General features: G+C 41.4%; 1 long non-coding RNA gene across 1 annotated transcript in view; it reads right to left on the reverse strand.

Moving 5' to 3' along the window:
* Window positions 1-18,651, reverse strand: part of LOC307188628 — a 206,285-nt gene that overhangs the window by 21,564 nt on the left and 166,070 nt on the right. The gene's annotated exons all lie outside the window — the stretch shown is intronic.

Raw genomic sequence — 18,651 nt, forward strand, 5'->3', positions numbered from 1 at the left:
GTAACCAATGTTGAAGTTGGACAGGCCTTTGTGGTTCTTATTAATGATTGTAGGATGCCCTTCAGCAGTAACCACCGTGAAACTTTGAAAAAATAGTGGTGTGGAGTGTTGTGCCGGAGGGGTGCGGGGTAGAGTAAGGGCCTGGGGTTCTGTTTTTATTGGGGTCAAGGCTGGAGGCCTAGGGTTTCAGGGCTCATTCTTTATTGGTGAATTTAAAACATAAAAGCGGGAATTTAAACCATGAGAGAAAAAAAAAAACAAAAACAAGTAGCCCAAATGAGCTCTAAAGCAATAGAACCTCGGGGGGCTGGGGGGCGGGGGCAGGTGACCGGACTGTTTATCTAGTCCTGTGGCTGGCAGAGGTTTACTTGAGGTAGCCTGCTTTGAAGTGGATGCCTCTTTGAAGTGGATGCCTCAGCAATCAAAACTTAAGTCGGGCCTTACATTCCAAAGAAGGGAAAACCCAACTGTCGGGGCTCACGCTACAGAGTGGTTGGTTCAGCTGATGAGCTGGACAGATCAACCTAAGGTCTGCTCTACCTGAAACATCATGTCCATGGTCTCAATTCACGAAAGGCTCTGTAAGCTGTTCTTTGTGCTTCTGGTTAGGCCTTCAGTGGACATCTGACCCAAGGCAGCCACTGACAGATGACCTAGAGGTAATGTATTCTAAATAATCCATTCAGACAGACTACCTCTAACATTCAGATCTGAAAGTACAACAGAAAAATAGGATAGCTATTTGCAAAAGAAATCTCGCCCAACCATAAATATAAATATAAATGTATATGACATGTGTTATAGAAACAGTACTATTATTTAGTGGCCTTGACTAAAAGTTTGCGCTGTGTTAGGCTGTGCGTGCTCTTTGCATTGTCTCAGTCAGACTCCGCAAGAACAAAGTTTGCACTGTTGTTTTACACTCCTCGTTGACATGATTGGCTCAGGAAGTGGAAGCAACTTGGCCAAGTAGTAGAGGAAGAATTAGAACCTGCATCTGTTTTGTCTTTGCCACGATGTGATGCTCTCTTTAGTGTCCCCGGGTGTAAATCTGGTCCATGCTGTCCTGCTGCTGACTTGATAAATTGATCCTTCAGGGGGAAATGACATACACACAAAAACCTCCAACTCATTTGAGAAAACAGAAGCTTGGAACCCTGAGTTTCTGCTGAGTATCACCCTCAGCACGTAATTGGAACTAGCACTGTGGTCCCATGAATGCCAGCCCCGTCATCCACGTGTCCTCATGAAGCCAGCTCTTCAAGGATCACCTGAGGTCTGACCCTTATTATAAGAAGGAGCCTCTCTGCTCAGCCCTTCAGGCTGGCTGAAACAGCCCCTTCTCCCTGAGATCCAGCAAATTTATCTCAACCTTTATTTTTCATTTTGATGGCCTCATACAGACTGACTTTTGTGAATTGACACAGATAAAAGAAAACAAAAACCTGGTTCTGAACCACATGTCTGAGTCTGTAAACCAGACCCTTTCCCGAATGTGTGGAAAATATAACTGCCGGTTTTTTCCTTCCTCTTAGACTGTTAGTACAAGGTCCTTCTTTTAGAACGGGCAGGAGTCTATGGGGAGCTTTCGTTTTTTCTCCCTGACTCTACTTTTTTTCCAGATTATAATTTATATCTGAAAACATTTCCTATGGTTTAGAGATATTTTTAGAAGTAGGAGGGTGGCCTCAGGCAAAATATGAAATACTCTGAGTTTTTTTAGAAAATGGAAGTTTTTTAGAAACTTCCAACTTCTCAGTTTCTATCCTTAGATTCCAATCTGGATCTTGCCCTCCCTCTTGCCCTTCCCACTATCCCAGCAAGTTATCCTTGTCCCCTGCTTAATTCTCTCGGCAAAGGATAGAATAGGAGCTGGCAACTCTGATATCTGTCATTGATAAGTCACCTCCTTCCAGAGATCACAATTCCATTCTCACGGAAGGCTTTTGCGCCTTAAATCAGAGAAACAGCAATTTCCAGGTTGAGAGTGTCGGGGAGGAAGACGTTTTCCCCTACCCTTTTAGCTTCTTCTGGCTGGCCTAAGAATTAAATTGACGTGAGGCAAAATTAACAGCAGAAAGTCACACAAAAGTTTAATCACATGTATAGGCAGCAGAGACCCAGAAGAATGGAGTACTTGCCAAACGTCTGAAACCCTCACCTTAAATACCATCTTCAGCTAAAGACAAAAGGGGATGTTGGGGGTAAAGGTTTGGGACTTCAAAGGGGAGGAAGGCTATTCACATGGAGATGGATAAGTAAATGCTTGGTAAATGAATGTTTGCTGGGTCCGTGCAGAGACAATGGGACGCAGAGAGGAATGTTAACAAACAGGCTTTGCAAGGGTCCTCCCTGTCTCCCCACCTAGTTCACACTACACTTATCCACGGGAATAGTTCCCTTCCTGGAACAGGTCCCCGATCCACATTCTTTAGGCAGCTAGGGGGAGGTAAAAAGAAAGACTTCCGTTTCTTAAAAACAATCAGCCTGAATTAACCCTCATGCCACAGAGACACATTTTGGGGTGGAAAATTTTGTTCCCCTACAAGACTGTCCTGTGTGGATTGTACACTTGGGAAGGAGGGAGGAGGGGTGGCACTGCAGTGTTATTTTATAGGCAGCTTCCTACCTCATCTGTAAGCACAGAAAGGCAGAGGAGACCCTTATTGTATATCTCTATCAGAAGGTGGGATTTTAGCGCTGAGGAGATCTTAGGTCAATGCTCTAGTTAATCTGTAATGTTCATTATACAACACCCCTGACAAAGGACCATCAAGCCTCTATTGGTATACCTCTGGTAGTGGGGAGCTCACTTCTTTAGGAAGCTTGCTGTTATTATCTTGTGCTTCTCACCCTGAAGCACATTCTTAGAGTCCATTGAGTGCTAGGAGGATCTCAAGTCCTTTGGAGAAATCCAGTGCTGCGTGTTTGCCCGTCAGACCGATCATCCTACAGGCCAAGGTCATCACGGCTGGTGCAAAACTAAATAGTGCAAAGGCAATATGGGGTTCACAGGTATTTTCACCCACACTTGTTAGGAGGAGAGGGGATTTTGGAGATCTGGTTTCTGTAACCAAGCAAACAGCTTGTTTGCCTGCGGCACAGAAAGCCCAACTCAGACAGCAGGAGTTTGCAGCAAGGTAAGGATTTATTGCGGGGCACCCAGCAAGGGAGCAGACGACAAGCCTCAGATGCACTCCAGCCTGGCCTTTGAGTTCATTTTTTTTTTAAGGGGAAGAACAAAGAGGCTGGGATTAATCATCGTTTCGTGACATTTCTGTGATATTTCTTATCGGGAGTCAGGGTGTCTCTGGTTTAGAATTCTCTGGCCAGGTGGTCCACAGCTTGGGGGTCTGTGAGCTCATCGTGCCCTAGAGAAACAACCTGAGTTTCAACAGTAATGTTGATAGACAACAGCGATCTTAGTCGTCTGACTCTGGCTGGTAAGTATTCAGTTAGCACAGGATTGAGGTCAGAGGAGACAAGAAAGGGAACAAAGTTTTGGACAGAGAGATTTAATCATAAACTTGGTAAGGGAACTCGGTTTTAGGGGGACTCTTAAAGGGGGACAGTTTCATTTCAAAGACAGTTCCAAAACAAAATTACTACGATTTATGTCAAAGAGTGTTCTGCCTATGCTCTCTTTGAGGATTTTTGTGGTTTCAGGTCTTACATTTTGGTCTTCAATCTATTTTGAGTTTATTTTTGTAATGGTGTGAGGGAGTGTTCTAATTTCATTCTTTTACATGTAGCTGCCCAGTTTTCCCAGCACCACTTAGTGAAGAGATTGTCTTTTCTCCCTTGTATATTCTTGCCTCCTTTGTCATAGATTAATTGACCACAGTTGTGTGGTGTCTCTAAAGCAAAAGAAACAAGCAAAAATAAGCAAATGGGACCTAATTAAACTTAACAGCTTTTGCACAGCAAAGGAAAACATCGTCACAATGAAAAGACAACCTACTGAATGGAGAAAATATTTGCAAATGATATGACTGACAAAGGGTTAATATCCAAAATATATAAACAGCTCATACAACTCAATATCAAAAAAACAAACAACCCAATCAAAAACTGGGCAGAATACCTGAATAGACATTTTTCCAAAGAAGACACACAGTTGGCTAACAGGCCCATGAAAAGATGCTCAATATCACTAATTACTAGAAAAATGCAAATCACAACAACAGTGAGGTATCACCTCACATCTGTCAGTTGACTGTCACCAAAAAGCCTACAAGAAATGTTGGATAGGATGTAGACAAAAGGGAACCCTTTCGCACTGTTGGTGGGAATGTAAATTGGTGCAGCCACTATGGAAAACAGGATGGAGATTCCTCAGAAAATTAAGACTAGAGCTACCATATGACCCAGCACTTCCATTCCTAGAATATATATCTGGAAAAAATGAAAACACTAATTAGAAAAAATCCAACGTTCATAGCCAAGATATGAAAGCAACTCACACTATCAGCAGAGGAATGGATAAAGAAGATGTGGTATATACATACAATGGAATATTATTCAACCATAAATAGAGTGAAATTCTGTCACTTGCAGCAATGTGGTTGGACCTAAAGAATATTATACTTAGTGAAATAATTCAGACAAACACTGTATGATATCACATGTGGAATCTAAAGAATAAAACAAAAAGTGTATACAGCAAAATAAAAATAGACTCACAGATACAGAAAACAAACTAGTGGTTTCCAGTGGGGAGAAGGAAGGGGAGAGGAGCAGGGTAAGGGTATGGGATTAAGAGACACAAATTACGCTGCATAAAATAGATAAGCAACAGGACACATTATACAGCACAGGGAATTATAGCCATTAGTTTGTAATAACTTTTTTTTTTTTTGCGGTACGCAGGCCTCTCACTGTCGTGGCCTCTCCCGTTGCGGAGCACAGGCTCCGGACGCGCAGGCTCAGCGGCCATGGCTCACGGGCCCAGCCGCTCCGCGGCATGTGGGATCTTCCCGGACCGGGGCACGAACCCGCGTCCCCTGCATCGGCAGGCGGACTCTCAACCACTGCGCCACCAGGGAAGTCCTAGTTTGTAATAACTTTTAATGCAGTGCAGAATCACTCCGCTATACACATGAAGCTAATATAACATTGTAAATCAGCTGTACCTAATTTTTTTTTTTTAAAGGCAATTACAGGTGAAATAGCAAAGTTCGATGGTGAGGACACTGCCTCGGGATCCAGAGCACCTGAGTCCACAGCCTGGCTCCACCAGGCTCTCTGCATAAAATTGGCCACTGACTCAACCTCTGTGAGCCTTGGTTTCAGCATCTGTAAAATGAGACTAATGATACCGTTTGCTTCTTAGAGGGATTAAGGGGATTAAATCATCTCATACATGCAAAGTATTGAGAGCACTGCCTTGCACATAGTAAGCACTCGGTAAACTTTTTTTTTTAAGTATTTATTTTTATTTGGTTGCGGCAGGTGGGCTCCTTAGTTGTGGCTTGTGAACTCTTAGTTGTGGCATGCATGTGGGATCTAGTTCCCTGACGAGGGATCGAACCTGGGCCCCCTGCATTGGGAGCGCAGAGTCTTAACCACTGGACAACCAGGGAAGTCCCAACTTTTGTTATTACTACTACTACTACTAGTACTATGGTTTACTCTCATACTGAGGAATCCTAAACCTTCACGTACAAATTGCTTCATGTAGGGATTCAGCACTCGAGTGTTAAATCCTTGCATTTGCAAGGATCTTACTGTGCACTAAGCAGTTAGCCTTCACAGTCCCATTTGCTCCTCTCCAAAACCCTGTTGTCTGGGCACATTTTATTATTCCCCATATTGCAGCTGGGAAACCCAAAGCTCAGAGAGGTCAGATGCTCTTCCCAAGGTCTCAGCTTAAATGTCACATCTTCAGAGAGAGATGCTTCAAACCACCCAATATAAAGCAGCCACCCACTCCTCCTTTACATTTACTCTAAACTTATTGCCTGTATCTTATTTACTATTATCTGCAATTTTTTATATATTTCTATTTATGATTTTGCTTGTTTTCTGCCACCTCCCAGCTAGAATACAAGTTCTCTAAGAACAGGAGCCCTTTCTGTCTCGCCACAGAATCACCCCCTAGCACCTGTTTTGCTGCAGGCCTTTGGTAAACATTTGTGAAAGGGAAAAATGAAGGACACCAGGAGGTATAACAGGATAGAACAGCTATTCTGTGGGAGCACCTGAAGGAGGTGGCTTTGCATTCTAGAGCTGTCCCTGATTTCATGACCTTGGGCAATTGACTTCCTGTCTCTAATTAGTGAAATGAGAATGATTATCTCTACGTCCTCTTTGCTGTGGTGAGGAAAAATGAAATAAAGTTTATAGATCACTTAGCATAGTGCCTGCAAATCATGAGGGCTCAGTAAATATTGGGTCTTACTCATATGAGGAGACAGGATTTGTGGGGTTTGGTTTAGAATCCTTCCTGCCATGGTATTTGCATATAGAGCAAATTATGAATAATAACTGATGAGCACAGAGAAGTTCAATAAACCAAAAATCAACTTCTTTTTGCTCCATTTAGCTACTTCAACTTTGACAGTTATCTTTATTTTTAATTTTGATTGGGATATAGTTGATTTATAGTGTTGTGTAAGTTTCAGGCATACAGCAAAGTGCATCAGTTATACATATACATATATCCACTCTTTTTTAGATTCTTTTCCCATATAGGCCATTACAGAGTATTGAGTAGAGTTCCCTGTGCTATACAGTATGTTCTTATTAGTTATCTATTTCATATGTTGGGATTGACAGTTATCTTTTAATTGGAGAACTGAACAGAACTTTCTCATTATTTTTCTTCCAGACTAAATGTTCCTTTTTAAACGAAGTCTCTCAATTCCACCTCAAAGGCAACCGTTTTATTTCTTTCCACAAGCCCAGGGAATGTATGAAAAGGAATCCTAAGATGTTAAACTTAGTGGAATGGCAGGGAGGGCTTTGAGGTTGCCCAATGTGACTCCTTCCTATGTCCGGGAAACTGAGGCCCAGAAAGGGGAAGGGATCAACCTCAGGATGACACAGTAGGCAAGCCAGGACTTGAGCCCAGGTCTCTTGAGTTCACTTTTTGCCTCATTTCACTGACACTTCTAGAGAAAAACAAAAACCAAAGAAAAACAAATACCCCAAACCGTGTGTCTTCCCCTCATTAACCTTGCATTCTTCGTAACCACTCCCACAGGAAGAAGGATGACAGTTACAGGAATACAGTGATACTTCCCCACTTTAAATTTCCACCCAGGGACTCCTTTTTCTAACATGTTTATGTAAAAGATTAGGCTACGCTTTGCTCTAATTGGCCATTTTTCCACTGAGAAAGAGAGCTGCATCAGTGTTGGATTAGCTCAGACTGCAGCAGGAAGGCCCACTGATAGATGTATGTTTTAATCTGTCAGTATCAATGAAGAAAGAAAACTGTCACTAACTTTTTGTTCCGACCTCACCATTTAGCCACGGATTTTTGAGAGAGGACTTCATTTACTAAACTGCTCAGTGGCGTCAAAACTCGTCTTTTAAGAAGACTTCATGTGACACTCAATCCTTGATTCCCCAATAAAACAACACAGCTGTTCCCTTGCAGCTCGTCTCTCAGCAGGAGCTGCAAAATCATATTTAATCAACTCTGCTTAAAAGCCATCCAGTTTCCCCTAGGGCTCTGGCATGCTTCCCCAGGCCAAGATGGCCGCTGCTGACAGCTCAACAGCAACAGCCCAGGCGGAGTGATCTGCCATTTTGCAGAGCACTTCCTCATGTGCCGGGCCCTCCATTGGGTACCTTATATTCAAGATTTCATTGAATCCACCTTGCAGTCTCCTGAAATAGAGATGATTGTCGTATTTAAAGACAAAGAAACTGAGGCTTAGAAGTGAGTGGATTGGGATTCAGACAAGTACTCTCAACTTCCAAAATCTGAGTGTCTTCCAGTCTTCAGTCTGGCTTTGTATTACATTGACAGGTACCACAGACTTATACAGGGGGATGAGCATGAGTCCATCTGACCAGCATAATCAAACCTGGCAACAAAGAGTCCCTGCCAAATGTTATAGGTCTTAAACTCCCTTAAGCTCAGCTTTGTCTCCCCATGATGACACTTCCTGCTAGAATGTGAATGCCCTTGGGGACTTCCCTGGAGGTCCAGTGGTTAAGACTCTGGGCTTCCACGGCAGGGGCCACTGGATTCGATCCCTGGTCAGTGTAAATGAGATTCCTGCATCCTCCATGCTGTGCCATGCGGCCCAAAAAAAAGAGTGTGAATGCCTTCATGTCATCTTTTATCCAACAATCCTTGATGACTACCGTATACAATTCATTCTCCAAAGTGAGGTGGAGGGATACAGAGATGAAATGGATATAGATCTTGCCTTCAAGAAGCTCAAAGTCTAGGAATAGAGATATAATAGCAACATAAATCATTCTATTGAGAGGCAGACAATGATATCTATTATGAGTGGGCCAAAATAATATATTATGGGAGTCTGAGGAAAAAAAAGTCTATTCCAGCCAAGGCGTAAGATTAGGCTATAGGAAGAGTGCAAGAGTCAGGATAATTAGCACTAGCTGCTGTGACATAAAGCCGCCAAACATAGAGGCTTAACATAACGAGAATGTCTTCCTCATATTCTGTTGGGGTTCCTCAGGGTTCTCTTCTAAGTGGTCACTAAGGACACAGGTGTCTTGCATCATGTGACTGTATCCTTTGACAGCTCTATGTTTCTGGCCATATGACCAAAGAAGAGAGAGAAAGAGTGGAGAATCAATGAAAGGTTGAGAAGCCACTCCTGGAAGTGGCTTAATGCATTTCATTCACATCACAAGGGACAGACTCAGTAGCATGGCCCTAATCCTAACCCTAACTTCAAAGGATCCTGGGAAATATGTTTTATTCTGTTTGCCTTGAACAGCAGAAGTTTCACTGAGCACATAATATTATTTCTGTTACAAAGGATATTGACACAGATACTGTGGAATGGTTTTAATTGAGCAAATTGAGAGACAAGCAGGATGTAGATAGTGTAGGGGATGTTAGAGGAACACTGATTCAAAGGATATTTGGTTTGGAAAGATAGTTGATATCAGATATGAAAAGGCCTTGAGTGACAAGGCACATTTCCCAAAATGTGTTTTCCTCAGTGTTAGTGATTATAATGTTAAGAATGATTTGTGTGGTCACACAGATTTGGGAAAAGCTGGGTTACCAAACTGTAATTGTTTTGGTCCCTGTAGGAGCTCTTGAGATTTTTGGAAAGAGTCATGATATGTCAATTATAATAAACCTTTTGACTACAAAACCTCTTTTTTCACAGACTATTTTGTCAGATTAAAGTTTTGTGAAACATGCTTTACATAAGGAATCTTAGGCAATGGAGAGCCATTAAGTAGCAGAGAAAAACAGTTAGAACTGCTTTTAAAAGTATAAGCTTGCCAGAATTGATCAATTGGTAATAGCTGGCAGCAATGCTGTTAGGAGAAGAATCACAAAACCTCATCTGAATTCATCTGGGAAAGTGCAATGATGGATTAATAATGTCTTCTATGGGTTAAAGAATGTGGAGTTGTCACCATAACAACTAATTAATAATCTAATTAATTTTATGTGTCAACTTAGCTAGGCTATGGTGCCCAGTTGCTTGGTCAAACAATAGTTTCGATGTTGGCTGAAGGTACTTTGTAGATGTGGTGAACATTTACTATCAGGGACTTTAAATAAAGGAGATTACCCTTGATAATGTGTCTCATTCAATCAACTGAAGACCATAAGAGTAAAACTAAGGTTTACCTGAGAAAAGAGAATTCTGCCTCAAGACTGCAACATATAAATCTAGCCTGAGTTTCCAGCATGCTGGTCTCTGTATAGATTTTGGACTTAAAGTTGCAATGTCAACTCTTACCTGAATTTCCATACTGCTATCCCGCCCTACAAATTTTAGATGCACTAGCCCTCACAATCATGTGAGCCAATTTTATCTATCATCTATCTGTCATCTATCTATCTATCTATCTCTCCTACTGGTTCTCTTTCTCTGGAGAACGCTGACTGATAAAACGTGTGACAATAGCTTGAAGATCTTTGACCTCCTTGTTTTAAGTAAAGGTGGCAAGTTGGGTAAAAAAGAGTGCTTGGGTATTTGGAAGTCAACTCCAAAATAGGGAAGGAATTCAAGAAGAGAAAGAGATGAGTTTTGATTTGGGGTTTTGTACTTCAGATGTCTGAAGAGCAACTAATGGACATCCATTAGAAGCGCATTCATGCAGGGATAAAGAGAAGCCCGCATTATTTCCAGTGTGTAAAAATATTTGGTGAGAAGGGCATATCTCCTTTATAATCTTTTGAGAGATACACCTGTCTGTCCCTAACGGTTTCCTGAGGCTGAAATCTGGGAGAAATGTCTCCAATGACATGGAGACAAAGAGCTACTTTGTCCTGAAAGGAGGGAGGCGTCTTTTGGGGCTAAATGTCTAAGGCACACCTGAGTGTGTGAGTTAAAGGAGAAGAATGAACGTAGAGAAAGGAGGAGAGGAATGCCATTAGGGAAAGCTGGATGGAGCTGAGTCACTGGGCATGACTAAGGCATGACTAAGACCTTCAGGGTGATGGATGAAGGTCTCACCACTAGGAGAACGGAGTAATTATTAATGCATGTGTTCATGGTGAGCCACTTGGTTATGAGAACCACAGTGGAAGCTCTTTATTGTAACAGCTCAACAATCATATACTGATTCCCACAATGCTGCAGGCACTCACCAGGCATTGAAGTCAGACAGGGGAAGACAAATTCAGCCTTGTTCTGGATCAGTCTCCCCTGTGTTCTAACAGCACCCTCAGCTAACTCTGTCTCACCATTCACAGGTGTCATGAGGTAGCTTTGTTCTTACGTTCATTCAACAAAGATCTGTCGAGTGCCTACAATGAGTCACGCACTGGTCTTCTCATGGTAAACATATCAGGGAACAAAAATGGCAACATTCCTTGCTCTCACAGAGCTAGCATTTTAGTGCGGATGGCAGAAAATAGCATGAAAAATATTTCAACTATATGATGAGTAATGACACGTTAAGCACAAATAAAATAAAGCATCTGTGTCAATCAGGGGAGGCAGGTTATGATGGAGTAATCAACAACTCTGGGATCTCAGTGGCTTCTCCTACAAGCCCCATGCCCATCATGGGCCAAGAGAGACCTCTGCTCCCACATGCTCACTGTCTTCCTCACTCTAGAACCCAGACTGATTAAGCAACTAATGTCTGTAATATTGCTGGTAACCTTGGCATAAGGAAAAAAGAGATTCCCCCCTCCGCCCCGCCCCAGTGTCACCTGGGTAATGCAGTAATACAGCCTGGAAGTGACACAGATTATTTCTGCACATAACTCTTCGGACAGAACTGATTACTTGGACTGACCCAAAATATGGAGTCCACAAGTACAGTCCAATCATGTGTCCAGACTGAGGGGAAACCTATAAATTTGGCAAATGACAGTAGAGCTGTTTAGGTCATAGTAAGAAATCTGGCTTTTCCTAGGAGCAAAATGAGAAGCCATTATGGGTGTATGAACAGAGAGTGAGTGTAGAAGGAAACATGTTTGTTGAGATCTTGGCTTGCTACTTGCCTTGTATGTGTTGGGTCCTTTGAACTGGGATAATAAAACCTACCTTATTGGGTTGATATGAAGAGTAAATGACATATATGTATAATGTTGGGTATGGAAAAGTTTTTGTAAACGGATAGTAATATACTGAATTTTCTCTCTATATATTTGTTTTTCTTAAAAATAAGCATTAATTTCATCAAAAGCAAAAACGAAGTATTATTCGTCATTGAATTCCCAAGGCCTAATAAGGTTTGACCCACTTTATCTATCCTCTTAATATGTGTGCTTAATTCTCCAAAGGATGGCTGAGAGTAGGAGCAAGATGCAGACGACATCTGTGTATGTGTCTTTCTCCTAAGAATTCGCATTTTGTCAAAAAACAAGGAGAGCTGTCCCCTTGAATATGAAAGGTCAGGATAGCAACTCATAAGCCATAGTTAATGGGAGCTCCTGGCATCCCAGCTGCCCAGTCTGGGAGAGCCGTTTTCTCTGTGGCCTCATGGCTTGGGGGACTGTTTTGGAATAGGATTATCTGTCAGCTTCTATTTCTGAGATAAGATATGACCTACCCGTGGCTGACACATCTGTCAGCCCCACAGAGTCTTTGTTCAGAGAGAAATGTAGCCTAGCAGCAGTTGCAATGCATAGAGATAGAATTACAAGAATCCTGAAAACTCCTGTTCTGAGCATGTGTCATTATTACGAATAGAGGCGCCGCGGTCCAGGGTCCACCTTGAAGCACAGCGGAGAAGTTCGGAATATTCTGTATACTCCTCTGCGTGTGTCTCCTCTTACTGCATAGTCTCTTTTCCACGCTCCTCTCATCTTGATCTGGCAGTAATTTAACTTTGGCCCATCTAGTCAGCTCTTTTCCCTGCTCCCCTCCTTGTGTTTTCTCCAGAGGCATTCATCTTTCATATTATTGAGAACATTCGGTTAGTAGCTGTGAATTTAGAGAGATTAGCATACCATAGCTATGATGATCATACTTCTTGGTTTGCTCAGGACCATCATGGCTTTTGCCTAATGTCCAGGTGTAATTATTAATAGTGTCCCTTTTTGCTTTCAGTGTTTTCTCAGTTTGAAAAATATGTGGGTTGGGCTTCCCTGGTGGCGCAGTGGTTGAGAGTCCGCCTGCCAGTGTGGGGGACACGGGTTCGTGCCCCGGTCCGGGAGGATCTCACATGCCGCGGAGCGGCTGGGCCCGTGAGCCTGCGTGTCCGGAGCCTGTGCTCCGCCAACGGGAGAGGCCACAACTGTGAGAGGCCCGCGTACCGCAAAAAAAAAAAAAAAAAAATATATATATATATATATATATATATATATGGGTTCATTCATCATAGCAGAACTTTATCCCTTTCTAAAGGATCACAAAAAGATTGGGAACTCTCAAGTGTCTCCAACAGAGTGATCTTAGAGTTGGTTTAAAGATTCATATAATATTAGAGCTGGGGGGAGGGGGGAGGGTTGGTGGCCACCAACCAGCATAAACTTCTGAGGCTCAGGGTGGGCAGTGAATTGTCCACTCTGCTGCCAAGTCATCTGGAGCTTGACCTCCCCATCAAGTTCAGATGTCACATTCTTCCCTTTTGAGAGAGGCAAAATGTTATGATGAAACACCCAGCCTCTGGTCTCTGATGATCCTGGGTTCAAAATTTGGCTTTGTCAATTAATCTATGACAGTTGCTTCTTAACTTCAAGTTCTTAATAAGAATAGTAATATATAACTTAGCCAGATTGACTTAGCCACATTTAGTCACATAATATGTGAAAACTGTTTAATGTCATTTATTGATAATAATTTAGAGCATCAATTAATATTACTAATAAAGTAAAAATTTACTTTCCATATCACTGCAAGTATCCATATCTGACACTTTGGTGTGTCAGATACGGATATGGTGGATTCGAACTGTTGAAATGCATTGGTGGATTCGAACTGTTGAAATAACCATAAGCAAACTCTTCATCTTGGATCTTGAGATAGATATATATATATATATATATATATATATATATAAAATATATATATATATATAAAATATATATATATATATAAAATATATATATATATAAAAAATAAATTGGTCCTCCAAATATTTTATTTTGATTAAGATAGGAGAAATCTTGGGTGTGGGGAAAAAAAAGAGAAATATGAACACAGCCCAGATATTAGAATGAATGGTAAGATAGTGCCCTGACCTGAGTTCTGAATTTACATAATAAATAAGTGGACCTGCTACCGTCCCATTACAGAACAAGCAAGATATAAAAATTATGCAAGGAGTCTTGGAGAAATCAGCACCATTTTTTTCAGTGTGTCTTAAGAGTTTACTGGGCATATAAGAACAGATTGCTGTGAGTGTGAGTGATAACAGGTTAGCTGCTACCTCAACAAGTGAAAAGGAATCCAACCAAGTCCAATTGTTCATAAAAACAATTGAATGGAATCTGCTGAGTGGGATCACAGTCGGGTACACTGAGCACAGGCCCTCACCAAGGTGTGGTGGGACATGCTCTGGGGTGTCCTATACAGTGTGGCAGCAGGGGAAGGGCCCCATCACCTGCCACCTGGTTAAGATTTGAGATGCAAATGGATACACTTAACTCACAACCACTCTAGCCCAAAGCAAAGCTTTTCACTCCCTGGTCCTGCCTCTTTGTCATTTTTCCCCCTCTGAGTATGTCCTTGAGGTTCAGCCCAGCTTGATACCCCAGGGGCAAGAGCACACATGGGGTTTGCCCCTAAGTGCTAAAGACATTACCTCAAATTTGGGCTTAACCTGTTTGGGGGCCCATAATTGCCTAGGGAGTTGAAATTTGCATTAGAGAAATGCGAAGAGCCATCGGAGAGAGACATCAAATTATGGTCTTTAGACCATGTGGGTTAAAATACCTTGGAAACCATCTTGAAAATGCTGATTTCTGGGTCTCATCTTTGACCTATCTAATTAAACCATTGGGAAATGGGATCTGAAGATACATAAGCTCACAGGCTATTTCAATCCTCAAGAACATTTAGAAACCACTTGGTTAGTGGCTCTACGAACAGTTCAAGGAAAATTACCTTTATCAAAATCCAATAATGGTAGCCGCCACTACCTCCCTCTGACCATTGAGAAAACTGAGGATCGCAGGAATTACAACTGGCAGAAGAAGCAAAGGGTTTGGTTACAGAAGAGAGAGATAATTGTTCTTTGTTACTTTACAAGGAAGTGGCAGTAAGGTGCTTGCCCAGATTCACATCTCCCTGAAGCTGTAGGGGCATTTCCATGGTCTGGGGAACATAAAATTAAATCTTATTTCGATTATTTGGTGAACATTTTTTATTATGTCTGAAAACAATTACAATCAAGCATAAAATAGTCCTAGCATTTGGAATGAACCCCTCTAGATCCTGCCACCTCCGAATATATCTAGAAAGTCAGAGGCATTTTCCAGGGGCAAAAGTGACTATTGCCTTAAGTTTGTATTTTTATTCATGTTAAATGAATTGGAAAAAGTTCAGATTTTCAGGAAATAGTAACTCACAGGTTAGTCAGCAGATGGCAATTTCCCCTCTGCTTCTTGCCTAAAAACACACATTGGGTGCGTCACAAGCAAAGCCCAGCCTGATCACAGCTCGTTACTCAGGACTACAGCATTTGCTTCTGTAGTTATCATGCAGCCAAGGGTATAAATACAGACCTTAGACATTTGTAGTAAGATGGTTTTAGGAGCCTACAGGAGCAGTACAATCAGTACAGAATCTGGAGAAAGAACATTTGTTTTGGAATAGGTTTGATTTATACAGTGAGAACTTTGAACCCTTCCCTTCGAGCACAATGTCCGTCTGACCAGTTTGTTTTTTGCTATTGCATAGAAAGCAGTCATTCATTTACTCCTTTCCTTATTCAATCGACAGAGAGCCTAGCATGCTGATTTAGAGCAAAGATTCTCAAACCCTAATGTGCATACAAATCACCTGAGGACCTTGTTGAAGTGCAGATTAGGATTCAACAGGCCTGAGCTTCTGCATTTCTAATCAGTTCCCAGGTGCTGTCACATCTGCTGGTCCGTGGGCCACACTGAGTAACCAGGTCTTAGAGCATGGTCTTTCACCCAAGTTCACATCCAAGCTTTACCTCTCACTAGCTATGAGACCATGAGAACATTACCGAACTTCTGAGTCTCCGTGTCTTCATTTTAAACATTTGTATGTAATATTTACAGATGATGAGAGTGCCTGACATACAGGACTGTTTTAAGGACCCAGTAGTGGTAGATCCTAGAGTGATCCAGGCCAAGTGCTAAAACAATTTCTTGTAACATCATGTTGTATCAGTGAATGTTTGCTATCATTATAATCAGGCACTTATAGTGTATGCCTATCATATGCTAGGGCTCTAGGAAAAGAAATAGAAGATGTGATTCTTATCTTCCTAGATCTAATAGCCTGCTGGGTAAAACAGATATGTAATATATAGATACATACATCTCCTGTAAGTTAGCAGATGGACCAGGTTAGCAGATGCTGTGATGGCCTCCTGGTCGTGGAATCAGGAAGCCTGTGTTTCCTTTTCCTTTGTCATAAAGGATTTTGTTCAAGCCCCTTTCCTTCTCCAGATGGCTGTCTCCCCATTCGTAACAGAAAAATGATCCCAGACCATATAGTCCCATATCCCAAGCCATGACTTGCTAACTTTATGACCTCGGGCAAGTTTCTTCTACTCTCAGGCCTTATTTTCCTTATTTATAAATTTGCGATTATAAAATGATAGTCGTGAGGATGAAATGTATTAGTATAAAGAATTTAGATAATGATCTTGCTTCCTTGAACAGTCAGTAAGTGTCATTATCAACACTGTCATCACCATCACCATCATCACCATCATCCTTTACTGGCTCTTTTTCTTACTCTTACTCACCAGCTCTGTGAGCTTAGCCAACTCATATTAGCCATTACACAGAGCTTTCTGAAACTGCTCAACTCTATACTGTACTTATTTTAAAATTTTATTTAGAATGGTTCATAAAACCAATCAGTTCTTTAAACCAGAGTTCCGCAAAAAAAAAAAAAATTTTTCTGTAAAGGGCCAGACAGTAAATGTTTTAGGCTTTGTCACAGGCAACATGTAAACAAATGAGAGTGGCTGTGTTCCAAGAAAACATTATTTACTAAAAAAGGAAGTGGACTGGATTTGGCCCACAGGCCATAGTTTGCTCGCCCCTGCTTTAAACTAAAGAAAGAATAAATGTTTTCTGATTTCTGAGGAAGTAACACAAACCATGAAATGCATGATATTGTAGCAAAGTTCATGGCTCTGGGCTCTTCTCCACCTATCATCAGCCATGCCTGCACCTTAGAAACACAGAGTTTTACCTTGGAGAAGGGCTTCCAAGGTCAAACCTCCCCTTTTCACAGCTAAGGTAAACTGAGACCCAGAGAGGAGAGCTGGTTTACTCAGTCAACTGCTCTGGGGACAGAGCCAGCCCCAGAATCTTGGTCTCCTGACTCCAAATCAGGAACTATATACATTTATTTTTTCTTTCAATTGAAAGGAGGAAGAAATCATTTCCTTCAGAAAAAGAAAAAAAAAAAACAACCTTTATTTTTACTAGAGCTCTAATACAGAAATGGATTTTTTCATTCTTCCTGTTAATGGAGGCGCCATAGTCAGACATGAAAACACTACTATGTCTGCTTAATGGAAATACCAGTTCCCTGCCCTTGTCGCTTGGATCTCATATTAAAGGTCTCTTTTCATTTCCAATAGAGCAGAAAAACACCCTCTCCCTCCACTCACATCTACTCGAATTCCAGAATCATTTCTTTGGCAGTAAATCAGCAGCGAATGAGATGGCCACTCACATCCATCCATATCCTATCCGCAAAGAAGAAACGGGAACAGAAAGCCCTGGAATAGAAACAGGCTTCCTTCTGCTAGAATCTGAATGGAAATAATTCCTCTCCTTTTTAACGTGTCATTTTGATGTCTTTGTTCTGGTCTTGCTGAACTGTGCTGGGGTGAAAATCTTAGAGATGGTAATAATAACAACAACAGCAGCAGCAGCAGCAATAGTTACGATTTACTGAGCACGTACTATTTACCAGTTATTGCACTAAACGCCTTAATCATGTGCGGGAGCATTGTGGGTCCCATTTTATAGATGAAAACACTGAGGCACAAAAAGGGTAAGTCAGCCATGCAAAAAAATAAAAATGGTATGCTCAAATTCTCCCTCCAAATAACAAACAGGTATACAGTTTGACGTAAAAATTAATGATGTGGACTTGTATGATTCCATTCATGTGACATGTCCATAGAAGGTAAATCGATAGAGATAGAATGCAGATTAGTGGTTGCCTGAGGCTGGGGGTGGGGATGGGAAGTGACTATAATGGCCCTGAGAGAGATTCTTGGGGTGATGGGAATGTTCTAAAATTGTATCATGGGATGGCTGCACAACCTTATAAATCTACTACAAATCACTATTTCATACTTGAAAGAAATGAATTTTATGTCATGTAAATTAAACCTCAATAGAGCTGTTAAAAATTAATCATGTGGACAGAGGTTGTAAAGGCTTTTCTTCATCTTCATAGCTACTCCCCCTACTTAGGTATCTTCATTTCTCAGCCACAGACAGATCTGAGCGCAGGAAGGTCCCTGCTCACCCAAGATTTTTAGTTCCATTTCTTTTTCGGTGACAGAATGCAGAGGGATGAGTGTTGCTTCTCCTTCAATGCTAATTTCTTGCCAAAACAATAATCCTGGAATTTGAGTGGGTGCAGGTAGAGGAAGAGGGTGCTTCCTTTCGTTAATAGAAATGAAAGGAGACTATTATTATAAATGGAATATGACAAGAACAGGGGACTGTTTTTTCCATTAAATGGACACAAGCATATTTTAATCTATTTTAGAAATGGTTATTGCAATAGCTCATTCATGTATTTGTTTATTCACTCAATACATATTCATGAAGTCCCTGTAATGGGCCAGGCACATTTCTTAACTCTAGAGATAAGACAATGAACACAATAGTCAGTATCCTTATCC

Source organism: Stenella coeruleoalba, assembly GCF_951394435.1.
Source record: "Stenella coeruleoalba genome assembly, chromosome: 7".
Taxonomy (NCBI): domain Eukaryota; kingdom Metazoa; phylum Chordata; class Mammalia; order Artiodactyla; family Delphinidae; genus Stenella; species Stenella coeruleoalba.